Genomic DNA, 13,894 nt, shown 5'->3' on the forward strand with positions numbered 1-13,894 from the left:
GTGCAGAACACAGTGTACCAGAGGAGTGATTTATTACACAGAGCTGACGCTTCCCAGGACAATTACAGCCAGCCTAAGCAACAGGCTGAAAATGGCTCCTCGGAGTGTGTACGCAGAAATACGCATACACAAGAAGTACACAGTGCATGTGTTTGATTCAAGCACAGTTGGCAGTGTGCAAGTGATAACTTAAGTTGTTTAGAACAAGGCATACTGTCACCATATTGAGTCATTGTTTTAAGGTAAACATGCACAGAGAAACATCCCATATATGTTTGTATTTCAAGCATTTGAAGCTTTTCCTAAGGAGACATATCGACTAAATATCTAACAAGGTCCAAAAGCAAAGACAAAGCTCTGAAACACACACTTACAATTGGATGAAAACTAGGCCAAAAGGTGTATTTAGCGGTAATGGAGATAAGGTGCTGGTTAACTTGGGTTTAGAATGAGGGCAAGCGTTTAAACAGAAGTGAAGTTTGACTAAAGTAAGACTTTAACCAAAGCGTTCTAAAATACAAAGTCACTGGGAAATAGCCAGTTTAGTTTGAGCTGTAATGATCTTTCTCAGTTAATTTTAGTGATGTCTTATTGCCTAAGTATAATTTTTTTTAAACATGCGCAATAGGATTGAGAATATATCAAAACTATGAATGTTTGCCAATAACAACATACCCCAAATGGAATTCCAGGGAATGACTTGGCAGGAAAGAATGGGAAGCCCCCTGAATCATTCTAGGAATGCCATGTCTTATCCAAAAGCCAATATTGTGACATTTAAACAATTTCAATGTCATGGTGGTAAGTAGGGATGCACAAATATGAAACTTTTCCCCGATAACCAATATTAACATCGCTGTTAGTGATAACTATTATTTCCCAATGTTGATATGATCAGTTTATCTTCTACGTATAGGAGACACTATCTCGTCATTTATGTTAATATTTGTTAACCATGTGGACCCATCAGCAAGCAGCTGAGTTTACAAGAATTTGCTTACTAAAATAAATAGACTACATACAGACAGTATTAGTTTTAGCATGTTTAGCAATATGCTTTTATGCTCGTAAAACTGCATCAGCAGAGACGGAGCAGATTGTTTTCTACATGCAGGACTGTCAAACAGTTGTATTGATAAATAATTAGCTTGTTTTTCATGAAGGTTTAAAATTCTGGCAAGCTTCTTCTCTGTCCTTCAAAAATATATCAACAATATCCATTTCACAAGCAGCATCACCCTGCCCTCATCTTTTTTGGTATTGCAGTAATCTTAAATATTTCCCTTGAATCCACATATTTGGCAGAATAGCTAATGTTTGCTTTATTACAGCACCCTTCGGCACACCCCAGAGTGATTACTTAATACCAGTTCAAAAACACTTGCTATTGTTGTCTAGCAAACATAAATATGAATGTAGACTACAAAAATAATCCAAAACATATGTTCACAACATTTGTTTTAGAAATTGGCTTTCATCTATAATATTGATAATGACTCTACCAATAACTCAGGTTCTGTGAATTATTTAAGGAAAATGGCCATCTTGGTTCTGATAACTATGTTATTTACAGTTAATCTGATGTAGTCTTCATTTCTAATTAGAATAGAAACCTTGCAGCTGTGTCATTTTCATGCACTCTTCTCGACATAATCAAGGATCCATGTTTGTATTAATTTGCCCCCTGACATTTTATAAACTCCATTAATGGCCACATTAAATGTTTAAATTGATGCTTCTTACAAGTGGACAACTAGTCAAAACTACTGGAATAAAGATGACCATTAAAATTCTATACTTTTGCAACCCCCGGTGTGCACGTCAGTATTTGCGCATGTTTACACTGATCTCAGCTGGTTTGCACTAGATTATAAGTGCACACCCAACCCCCATAACTCTTTACCCAAGGCCATGACAAATTGCTTTCAAGTCAAGACCGGATCAATACATTTGTGAGTGCATCCCCCCCGTACAGCCTTGCATTGGATTAGGGAGTAGGGCGTGGATTTCAAGAGATCTATCTATCTATCTATCTATCCATCTATCTACAGTATATGTATATTATTGCTGTTAGTTCAAAGTGTTATTAATGGCGTTACACAAGATTAATGTCCTTTTGGCCTAGCAAACTTTGTAGTTATTTTTCACATGCTGTTACAACAACTAGTAACGTTAGAAAATCTACAACACCACACCAGATCTAGCTAGACCGGCAACAAAACAAGCAAGCTGCGCACACTTCTTTGGGCTTGCGAGCCAGCCAAAGAGTATTAACGTTCCGTTTTGAGTGGATGACGAGGGTCAGACGCAGAAATTGATGCCAATAAGATTCTGAATAGAAAGTTTACTTTTAAAAAGTTGCCAAATGGTTCCATTGACAAGACCAAAGTGATCTGTGTGTTTTATCGTTGTGAACTGAGCTTTCATCGGAGCACGTCCAGTCTGAAATACCACTTCATGGCCAAGCACACAGCTGAAGCCAATTCTCCCCCTCTCGTCAAAGCCAGGTAATAGTTACTGTTTATTCTTTCTGAAATAAGAGGCTGGGTTGATGATCCTCTAATGAATAAAGAACAGTAGCCTAACTACGTTCAAAGCAAACTTGAGAAAAAAGTATTATGCCATGGTTTTCACCCTTTTATTGATGGACAGTGTTACATTGTGTGAGAGATTTGCTCCAAGTGAGAATGTTAGTGTGAAATTGAACACTACAATATCTGCCAATGTTGTTTTCAATAAAAAAAAAACATTTGCACAAAGCGTGCCGATCCACTTTTCCATGTTGATAAGAGCATTAAAATGAGGGAAATCCAAAAAGAAATCAAGGGACATTTAGAATAGATAAAAATGTGTGATTAATTGCAATGAATTGCGAGTTAAGTATGACATTTATATATTAAAATATTTCATCGCGATATGTGTATTTAATCGCAGTATGTGTACTTGTGCAAACGTTGCTGAAGTGTAATTCTGGCGGAGACACGTGCTAACACTAGTACTCTTTCCGAGTAGGTTCATCATTCATACTTCTTGCTTCTGAAAATGACAGAGATTGGGGAGGCAAGCTGGAACTAATTATTGTGAGCGTGTGTACGAGAAGAATGATGTATTTGCATGAAGTATGCGCACAAGCAAATGTATGCATGCATGGGGATTTTGGGTGGAGGGGGGTCCACACCCTGTTTTATAGAAGCACGACTAGCTTATTCTCTCACAACACACACACACACACAAATTACGCCATGTGATGTATTAAATGCCCCATGACACTTGACAGAAAAAGAGGGATTGTGCTTTTATACACAGGGCTAATGCACATGTATGCAAGCATGTGCATGTATGCATGCATGAGCCCTGTGCATCAATGTTGTATAATCTCTACTTGTGCCCATGGCTGCTGTGCATGTGGTGGAAGACAGGAACATGCACAAGGAAGTCTTTAAACATGGACTGTAGACACGTAAAAGGCTAATGTTTTTTCTAGTACAGCTATTCCCCTGGTAGGAAGCATAAAGTAATGTCCCACAGAGCTGTATAAGACTGTTTCTTCTAATTTGGGGGAGAAGCTGTAGGGTTGGGGATAAAGGAAAGGGATACAGTGAAAGACAACAGTAAGGGTGGGGCCCATGAAACAAGGCATAAACAAGTAGTCTCGCATTGACAGACTTTCCTCCACAGTGCTGCGGAGGAAGGTCTGGCTGGTCCACACAACATTCCAGGATAGGAGAAAAACATGCTCTTGTTTTATTGGCATTTCTGTAAACCAATAACATTCGTCTTGGGCAGTGCTAAGCCCAGGACAGAGACCTGGTAACGCTGCAAAATAGCCTCGGGAAGAAACTTGTTTTGGTGCAACGTGTACGTTAACAAAACAGAAAACTCAGATTGTACAGATAGTCTAGCTAGCTGTCTCGATTTATGCTGCAAAGATCTGAGGACCAGTTGACCAAGTAATGTCAATTGTCAGGATGTTAGCAGGTGGGAAAAAGGAAGTGGAAATGGCCCCTTCAGTAAAGTCTTGCACAGCGCCTAACAGGATTTTATACCAAGCATCTGGAGCCAGGAATGCATGGGAACAGTAGTGTGTGTGTGTTTGTGTGTGTGTGTATGTGTGTGTGTGGAGAAAGAGGCGGGTGGTATCTGCCTCATTGATGCTGTGAAGTGAGAATCAGACAACCTGGTCTGGGTGTTCCTACCACGCAAAGATGAGACATGAGACAATGACGCAGTATGACTCTCAAAGTGTGTGTGTCTGATGCAAGCTGCCTGTGAAGGACACTAAGTGTCAAATTTTCTACATGCACACAAACACACAGATCAAATAATCCTTAAGAAAATATGACTAAACAGCAGAGCGAGAGAGGTCCTAAGTGAGACAGAGAAACAGTAGGGTGGAAGTACTATAGGGGTGTGAACACAGGCTACAGAGGTCCAACATAAAGAGAAGATTTGTGTGCTTCCTTCGGCTGTCATCTCCCGTCCTACCACTGGGAAGAACTGTGTCAAAGAGTACATTGTTTCTCTCTATGTATCTGTTTGTGTCCATCCCTTGCTCTGGCTAAAAATGCGCTCGCTCTTTCTCTCTCTGTATGTATAGCCTTTGTCACCCTCCCCCTCTATCTAGCAGTTAAGTTAGGGTGCTGAGAGGAAATGCTTGTAGGGCAAATGAATAAGAAGTGGCAGCTGCCCATGTGTGGTACGAATCCCGAGAATCTCGTCAGTCACATCCCTTCACTTCACCCATCCTCCTTCAGAGAAGGAGAAAAAAACAGGGAGGGCTGAAACACACAATATAGCATATCCTTAATGACTAGCGCCATTTGTTTCAAAGATTTACATTTTATAATGCAAACCACTGGTTGACTGTTTTGAGTTTCCCCTCTGACGTGACTAGTTCACCCATTATTTTCTGTCATTTGTGCACTTGGCAGTACAAGGCATTTATGGCAGACAAACGTTTGAGTAGCTGACAAAATAGAATAGATAAACAGTAGAAAAAAGCAATGCAACACTGAGCTGTAAGCCATCAAACACACAAAACAAAAATATAAGTTTAGTCTGCCACTTTCCCATCTGTCTTTCACATATGGTTTCCGAATTTCTTTGCAATGTCACCTCAATCCTAACACATTTCATTTCCAATTTAGCTAGTAGATCATGGCTTAAACAATAGTCGCATACCAAGTTGATTTGCTCTTTGACCTCCGCCTTTCACATTTGTCTGGAGACTACAAACAATTGGCTTGTTCGAAATGAGCCAGGTCTGCGCAGAATGGATCACCATGTCGCTTGGATTTATGTCCGACTTGATCCCAATTTGCTCTGACGTCATGCACACACGCGCAACGATAACCTCACGAGTTCAAGGCGGCCGCAGTTCCAAGACGCAGGCAGCACAGTTGCTTTTCACTGACTGCAAGACCCAGGACGTGCTGGGAAACATCGGCCTCTCAGCAGATTTAACAGCTGATTGGTTCAGAATTGACTCAGCATGATGATGTTTTATATGAACTTTGTATTGATTTTGAATAGGAGGGATTTCAATTGCCATTTGTCTGATTGAAAGGCTTATACGGTACAAACCACATGTTGTGTGGCTGATAGTGATGTTAAGAAGTCAGAGAGACTAAATCCCTTCAGACTATGAATCATCTACAGTGTGTTGTTAATTAAAATCAGCAACATATCACATGTAGAGCATTTTGAGAATTACTCTGTCATAATTAAAACAACTGGAGACTGTGTACAAGCTGATATGTGGGTCTGATAACATTTTATTAAATTGGAATCGGACCACAGTGTTTCTGTCCTGTTCAGCCTGAAGGCTGCTGGAAATTGCTGGAAACTGTCTGACTTTACCACATCTTTTTGTCACCACCCCCGGCTGCTGCGGCCTGCTCTCGTCCATTTTACAGCCGAGGCGCAGTTCATCTTGAATATATACGTCACGCAGTCTAAACCCATCTGTCTTTAGCATGTCATCTCGGGATGTAGATCAGCACCCATTAAGGGGTGGGTCCCACACAACGGAGAGGTTGTAATTTGGTATCTGGGTTCCTGGTTTAATGAGATTAACTTCTAATTAGATCAAAGAGGATTAAGAACCTCTCGTCTTTTGCACTGATACAAGATGAAATGATAAGCTGATGACAGCTTGGTTGGTCAATGAAAAAACTGGGCAGGTAGAGGTCAGCTGCCATTCAACCGCCCAACAGGGTGTGTGTATGTGTGTGTACACGGACATGGCTGGGGCATGTTGGACTAAAAAGAAATGTTTGTATTAGTGTGTGTATCTGTGAGTGAGTGTTTCCTGCGGCTCTGGCCCCAGCTGTACCCAGCTGTACCCATATGGCCTGAGAGCACAGTTTGCTAAGCTAACTGAGACGTTCACCCTGAGTCAGTGAGCTGGAAGAACACCGTGGTCTGACAGACATAACAATACAGATCCCCATTTCATTCACAGAGGCCACGCCCTATTAAATATGGGCTATCACATTGTACAGGTGTTCACTGAATACATTAGATACAACGTGGTAAATTTAATTATTGAATACAGGGAGTAGGTTACCACGTGACTAGCCTGAAGGTAATTACTGATGCATTTACTCCCGTAAAATCAGCCATCTTGAGTGTAAATGGGCTTCATTTTCAGTTACTCATGTCTTGCCATTTTAAGGCTTTAATAAATAAAGTTGTCCTTTTTATTTAAGTTCAGTAAGACTGTGGTTAATTCTTCTTGGTTCTGCATGTCAACAATTGCATCAGCGGTTTGATTAAATTTGATTAAATATGTAAGTCTATGGAATGCTGAACAAAGAATTGCCCATCACAAGATCTTACATAGGCTTTTTTGTCTGAATAACTGTCTAAAACTCAAATACAGCGAATTAAAAAACAAATAAAAACGGCGAGAGGCAGAACATTCCCTTCATTTGAGAAGAAAAACCCGGCATTTATTTTTAACTTCTTGCTTAATTAAATAACTTGATTGAAATTCAGAATTGATGCACATTTATTTTTCTGTCAATCAACTGGAGCTAATTTTTCATCAGAAGACATCATCACAAGTAGAAAGCAACAACGGTGAAACACTTTCGTGGCACAGAAAATTTCTCCGAAATGCGATCTTCATCAGTTTCCTTTTAGAGTTTTTTCCCCCCTATTTTCCCCCCACTTTCTTTGTGTTGAAATTTTAAACTCTGATGGATTTATGAGGACTTTAGTTAACTGACTATCGTTACACTTTCTCTCGCTATTTTAGAGAAGCCTAGTGCCGCTGATGACGATTGTGATTGTTTTAAAGAAATGCTAATAAACATGAGCACTTTTTCTTCCCATCCTGAATGCTATGTGGAGTATCCAGACCCTCCTCCACTTCGCAGTGTGTGGATGATCTGGCAAAGCGAGACTAGTAACACCTGATTTCCACCGGTTGCAGAACGGCTGCGGATTGGCTTCATTGTCCGTGTTTTATCTGTGCTTTACTTCCTGTCCCGCACTATCTGCCGTGTGCTAATTTTCTGCTGAGCTCTCCGGCAGCCGGAAAACATAGGACCTCTGCACATCTGCTCCAGAGGGCTGCGGATCACCGGAGCTGGGACGGAGTTGGAACGCAGCCGTTCCGCTGTTGTTCCGCAGTCAGTGAAAATACACACATTGACTTTAATGGAAACTTAATGACTCCGCCGCCGTTCCGGCTCCACAGACGTTCTGCAACCAGTGAAAATGAAGAGTAAGCCGTTTTATACTAACCACAAATCTTTCTGTCTGCAGTATCCTGATAAAGAGGAATTGGTCAAGTCAACTTCAACCACAAAAAACTATTTTTACCAGAGTTTTTGGCGTATGCATCTACCCGTCTTTACCTTCTCTCCTTTTGCCTGTTCATTGCACCTTTCTATCACTAGTTTACCCTTCAATCGCTCCTACACTCATATCTCACGCGCTTTGTTAATTTTTCTTCCTCTGCCTTTAGAGCTTTTATCTCCCTTTTCCGCCCTCTACGATCTATTTAATCCTTTGATATGATGATGCTGACAATGATGAATCATTTTATTTTGGTTAACATACATGAAAGAAACACTTATTTCCCCTAATTTGCCACGGTAACTAAACCGAAAAAGGGAAATATCATCGTCCTTGCGCTCCCTTCATTTTATCCCTTTCTCTCCTCCTTATCCTGCTCCCTCTGTGTCTTTAGGTTGGTCAGTTCAGCAAGGCCGAGTTACATTCCTGGAATGCCTGCTACATATGGTCCACATTCCAGCCGGTCTGCCAAGAGGCCCACTGCTCCTCACCGCTGGCCCTGCAGAGACTAGCCCAAATCTGAGCAAGCTACAGCATTGCTTTAAACTAAAATAATCTTTACACTGCTTAAGTTTAGCTCAGCCTGTGCCTGCATGAGGCTAGAATTGAAGTTCAGAACTACAGTTACGTTTCAATTTAACTCTCTGTGCTTGCATACCGGCTGCTGTAGTTTCTTTCTCTGTATATCTCTTCCCTCAGGCTACTACCTCTGGCTCTATGAATGTGTATATAGTTTTACATTTTTGTTGCTAGAAGGAACCTTTCTAGTGGCCAGGCACACACACAGTGCAACATGTGTTGTACATGTGTACTAGCCTGGCAAACCACACACAGCCCTGCTGAGGAGTGGTGACTATCCCTCTCCATTTGAGGCAGTAACAATATAGTCTTGGACACAGTTACTGTATAATACTGTAAGCGCTGCATCACCAAACTACTCTATCTTAGAATTTGACATGCTGCACACACCCACACATCCTTGTCCTGGGAATGCGTGCACATGCAAGCACGAACCGAGAGTACATCTGTCTTTTCATCAGACGATACTATACACAGCACGTCAACACTTGTCTCTTAACCAGACACACACCCTTTTAACACAATTACAATTTCTGTACTTGAGAAACAACTGTAAATGGACATTAGAAGAAACATATAGATATTTAACAAACAATGCTGTCGATCCGAAAGTGTGTAAAAATTAGCCTAAGCTAGTAAAAGTTAGCTCTCTTAGGCTGTCTGGGTGTGGCCATACAAATGTGCAACCTTACTGCAGCTACCGCATTTCCACCGCAGATCCTCCCCTCTTTGATTGGCCATCAATAACAATCAATGTTCAGCCATGCTCACTTACAACAAGTCATGATGGATTGGTCATTTATAGGTTTAAATTAGCAGAGGAGGACTCAGAAATGACACATTTTTACATGCTATCGTTCTGATCAATGTCAGCAACTCTGAGGGGGTAAATCGGTTCCAGATCCTACTGTGGATATTTTGGAAAGTTGAGTAAAAGGCCTTTTTGTCAAACCTTCCAAATTTGCTGACCCCTGAATTTACTCTCTCTCTCACACACACACACACACACACACACACACACACACACTACACAAGAGTCTTAGGCTGACTTGACATTTGACTCTAGATCCTAGGGCATAGGAACACAAAATTGCTGGCACATCACCAGATTTCAATCTTTCTTCCCTCTTACATGCCCTTTCTGTGTGTTTGGGTATGGGGTGTGGCGCAATGGGCGTCACTGCTGGACGGCTGTGTTAATCACATCTAGCCATGCAGAGATAATGACTGTGCCAGCTTAAACACACACACATACACACACACACACACAGGTCAATTCAATGTGGCTAAACAATCAAAGCTCAGACAAAGCTAACTCTCAACAAGATGACCAAGGAAAGAGAGGGTAGAAAGAAGCCCACAAGGAAGTAACTTCTTAACAGTGAAGATAGGTATACTGTACAGTAAGTAGCAGTAGAGTCCGTAGTGGTGAATAAGGATGTCATCTGAACAGCAACTGACTTAATAAAGTCATTCTTCAAAAATCAACAGTTATTACCCTTGAATAGCAAGAATGTAGCTACTGAGGCTGCAGATTTAGTTATTTTTTTACTTAATGCATAACAATGGTGTGAACTTTAATCCGGACAATGTTTCATGCAGTTCCTTCTAACAATTTCACATCACATACCAGTCCTTTAACACCCATAACGTGTCATTGTAACCAAAGTAAAAGAGGCCTTGTAAATACGTTATTGTATATACGTTATGTGAAACCGGTCCCAACACAGCCTTTCCTGCATGGGTGGGGCATGTCCTTGGACTCTGACATTATTACCACCGGCGAGGTTATTTCTTTTAAAAACAGGCCTGGGCCTTCAAATGGTGGGATCCTCTGACCAGCCTGCAGCATCATGTATAATTCACTATTCCTACCCAAAGAGGGGATAATTACAGCAGGCCGGGCACTCTTTAGGAAAGGAAAGGCAGTGGGGGAAGCCGATGAAAGCCCTGTGCAACTAACAAGCATTTCCAAAGCATCTCCGGCCTGAAAGTGTAATTGCTTTGATTCATCGTTTAGAATTGGGGGGGGGGGAAGGACATTCTTACTTTTGCAATTTAACCAGAGAAGCTTGTCAGTGCTGGGCATTTCTTATGAATCCTTCACAACTACAATCTGGGAGGAAAAAGGCCAACAGAAATAGACATTATTTGCACACGGTCAAGTTACCAATCAGGAGCTTTTATACCAAAGGTCTGAACTGTCATTTGGCTGACGTAGATGGGAAGCAAGAGGAAAAAGCCACTGGTTGCTTAACCGAATGCAAAGACAGGGAGTTGGAGCTCAGCAGCCAGGTCTTAATGAATCATAACCATACTAAACACAGTTTTTTACCAAAATATTTAAGCTTTGGAAGCTGAGCTTAGATAAATTGTTATATTTTAACCCATTGTCTCTCTTAATGCTAAAATATTTTAACTGAAATTGCACAGGCAAATGTCTGAAGGCCCTGAGCGCTGCCTATGAGATTACATAATCCCTGTTACTAGAATTCATTGAAAATGGGGGACAGAGTACATGGACTGTCTAAACTTGCAACAGGTTGATGAGCACAGCACAATAAATATGGGCCGGTAGAAGAAGCCAAGCAACGAAAAACAAAACGGGCAAAATGAAAAAGGCTTTGAGTTATAAAAACTACAATTTGTCAAAAGAATAAACTTCTTGATTTTCAAAGTACACAAATTGGCCTCCTTTTTTTTGCTATATATGGTTACAATGGTACTGGAAGCATTCCACAGGTTCACTCAAATACAACCACGCCTTACCTCCACCAATTAACACCTCTGTAGACTCCTGGAAGTAGATCTTGATGCCATGATCTAAAGTTGGTTAAAAGACAAGACGACAGTAGGCACCTGTAGACACCGAAGTGGGAAAACAACATAAGACAAGGTTTAAAAGGGAAATGAATGACGCGGAGGGAGGGAGGGAGAGAGAGAGAGAGAGAGAGAGAGTAGGAGGAGGAGGAGGGGGCAACTCTCCACATCCATGTTGCTCTACAAAGGGTGGGGCCTTGAGGAATTCGCTCTCTGCTTTCCTCTCGAGTTAAAGCTTATCTTAATTAGACTATACAGGGTCAGTCCGCCTGTGCACTTAATTATGATTGAGTTATTGTGGTATAAACGCATCGCAAGAGTGAGGAACGACTCCTCTATATTCTTTGATAAGTCAGCAGACTACTGTGATATAGACCCAACTCCTTCACTGCTGGATTTAGATGAATTCCACGTCTATAGCCTACGTTTGCCTCGGTAAAGACACACCCGCCCCTTCCCATTATAGGAGCCTAATATCCCCGCGCTGTATCGTAGACAAATACAGAAACAATGATTCTATATAGGCCTCGGACGACCGACACACCACCTATTAGAGCTATATCATTCTGGTTAGTCTGACACTGCTTACTAACAAAATAATCCTAAACCCGGGTATTATGTTAACATGTTAAAACAACGCCGTAGCACGCCCTCTCCTGTGGCCTTCAAATGTCACCTCCGCTAAAAAAGTTTGCACAATGTATTTGACAGTCGCACTTACTTTGATTCGAGTAAATCCACCAGCTCCACCGAGGCACTTGTCAGTACGGTTATAGGCTACTATGTCAAATATGCGCAATTTGTACCGCGCTTGGATGACAGGCCTATTTGAGGATTATTAGGCTCTGTTTGGTACGTTTCCCCCACGCCCAGTCTGCCTGTGGCATTCAGCAGGGCTGGCTTCTGTAAAGTTGCCACGTCCGTTACATTTCACAGACTAAGGAAACCAAAAACGACCTGCCGAGCAGAAACAAAAATACCCGACTTACTTTTTAACTGCGCGATAGTAGAATTAATCTAGGGCTACTGCGAGGGACTTGAGCCAAAAAGGTGCGCACATCAAGATGGCAATACATTTGTTATGTAATATCTTCCCTGATGAAAATGACTGAACAGAATCTATAAAGCCATTGTTGGCTAGATACAGTCTCATTCCTAACTGGACACACAACACTGTTCTCACAGTCCGTTTTCTAACGTTTTTCAGTGATGGAGCCTACAGAAAACCCTCAGCCACACCTTAACTCTCAATCATTTTTTTCTGACAGTTCCAGAGGTTTCGACGAGACGTTAAACCCGCAAGTTCACCCTGACCACACTGCCGCTTTATGTGTCTCGTGCACTCCGGTGTTAACGTTTAAACCTCTAAAACAAATAAATGTAAAAACGGTCCAATGTGAGTATCCGGTTGGCCGGTCCCACCCTGTGCTGCCTGCTCGTTGCTCCTCGGGGCTCCCTCACCGGTCTCTCTCTCTTTCTCCTGTCCAACTCTTCTCTTCAAACCGGCTTCTCACTCCGATCAGCTGGCAAGTCCTTGACGTCACCACCTACAATCGGCCAATCAGGCGCGAACCGGAAAAGCCAGTGCCGACGCCCACTGCATACGCACACTAACCATCAGGTGCATTGACCAATGACAGCGCTGTTCTCTGTGAGAAATAAGGCGGTCTCTAGAAATAATGACCAATGGCATTACATCCGCCCATGGGAGCCGTTTTATCCTCTGACCTATTAGGTGTTGGGGAGTATTACGTGTGAAGTGTTGGGAACTTTTCTACACCAGCAGGCTACAGATGAAATTGAATATAATCGAGTTGAATAATTATAAATAGTAAAAGTAATGTCATATTATTGTAATGACAACATCCATCAACACGTCATAAAGCCAACTGGTAATTACCACTAATGTCATTGTCAAATGTTGTCTATTGTTTTTTTTCTTCTATTCTGGTAAAGTCAGTTTGATTTATATATCCCAAATCACAAATTTGCTTCATCATGTGTAAAACGTGGCAATATCTCTCTTTAGACACTCAATTCAGATAAGAAAAAAACTCCCACAATTCTACTTTATTCTAACAAAGGCCTGGCTTTGTTGTCATCAGTCAAGTTCACATCTAAGATCTTGCATGTTCTGGTCCTGTGTTTTATATATATTTTATAACTTTTATTTATATGCTCTTGCTGTTTGACTTCCTGCTCGCGTGAACATACAGTGCATCCTATTTACCTCGGAACTCGGAAGCTGGAGCCGGGGATGACGTCACACACGAGTTGCATGCGTTCCTGTATAAGTCAGTATCGTCATAGTGGGGTTAGCTCTAGCCAGGTTAGCCATTGTTACCAATACAAGTTAATAACAACACATTACCCCCTTTTTTGTGGGGTTCTGACTATACAAACACTATAGCAACATGTCCACAGATAGAAGTTGAATAGGACTGTGTGTACAATGGATTTAGTAAGACACAAGTAAGACAGATGTGCTATAACTCTATGTTACTACAGCTTTCACAATTGTTGATGCACGCTTCTAGGATGCAGTGCATGCCAGAACAGTGGTGGAATATCCAGCATTGACTTGAATATCCGCAATTTCTCTCGGGGGTTGTGACGTCTCTGGAACGCAGTGCAGACACGCCCGTTGTAAGGGGGATGGAGCTTTTACTGCACTGGCTCCTCACCTCGG

General features: G+C 41.6%; 1 long non-coding RNA gene across 1 annotated transcript; it reads right to left on the reverse strand.

Moving 5' to 3' along the window:
• Positions 1–8,039: 8,039 nt before the first annotated feature.
• LOC117942461 lies at positions 8,040–12,672 on the reverse strand. Its single transcript, XR_004656126.1, has 2 exons — positions 11,155–12,672; positions 8,040–10,501 (listed from the first exon to the last, which is right to left on the reverse strand). It is a non-coding gene; the product is annotated as an uncharacterized LOC117942461 (long non-coding RNA).
• Positions 12,673–13,894: the final 1,222 nt, after the last annotated feature.

Source organism: Etheostoma cragini, chromosome 3 (genome assembly GCF_013103735.1).
Source record: "Etheostoma cragini isolate CJK2018 chromosome 3, CSU_Ecrag_1.0, whole genome shotgun sequence".
Classification (NCBI taxonomy): domain Eukaryota; kingdom Metazoa; phylum Chordata; class Actinopteri; order Perciformes; family Percidae; genus Etheostoma; species Etheostoma cragini.